This window comes from Nestor notabilis, unplaced genomic scaffold, assembly GCF_000696875.1.
Source record: "Nestor notabilis isolate BGI_N333 unplaced genomic scaffold, ASM69687v1 scaffold18655, whole genome shotgun sequence".
NCBI lineage: Eukaryota > Metazoa > Chordata > Aves > Psittaciformes > Psittacidae > Nestor > Nestor notabilis.
This window is the reverse complement of record NW_009929963.1, coordinates 1-545: the sequence shown is the minus strand read 5'-3', so window position 1 is coordinate 545 and position 545 is coordinate 1.

Below are 545 nucleotides of genomic sequence, written 5' to 3'. Positions count from 1 at the left end.
CTGCTCCCTGATGAAATTCCACAAGCGCGATCTCACAGTGGGCATGAGGCACGGGAGCGGGGCGGGGGGGGAACGACCCTGCTTTTACGACCGAGGTCGAGTTTCTCTGGTTTTAGGCTCAGCAGAACCCAGAGCATCCCGGGGTTTTTTGAGTGCAGGACTCCACGTTTACCCTGTTTCCTCTCCAATGTTGACCCCCGCAGCGTCACAGACTAAATGGGGGGGGAAGAAAGGGGGGCTTCTTAAATCTAAAGCCAGATAAAAGCAGAGATGAAGTGTTTACGACCTGAAATATTTGGTCATTGATAAATCCACTGTAAAAGTGCATGAATTACGGAATAGGTAATGGAAAGAACTGACCACCAAGTAAGTGTGAGGGTAACTGCTGCCTTTATAAGCTTCTGTACATTGGCTGCTTCGCTGTTTTCTTTTCGCTGGGCTTCGTGGGGAGCCTGGCCAGCACTCTGCTCGCCCCAAAATAATTAACAAGACCCCTTCCGAAAGGGTCTGACAGGGCAGAGGCGAGGCCGGGGCGGCTGGAGCAT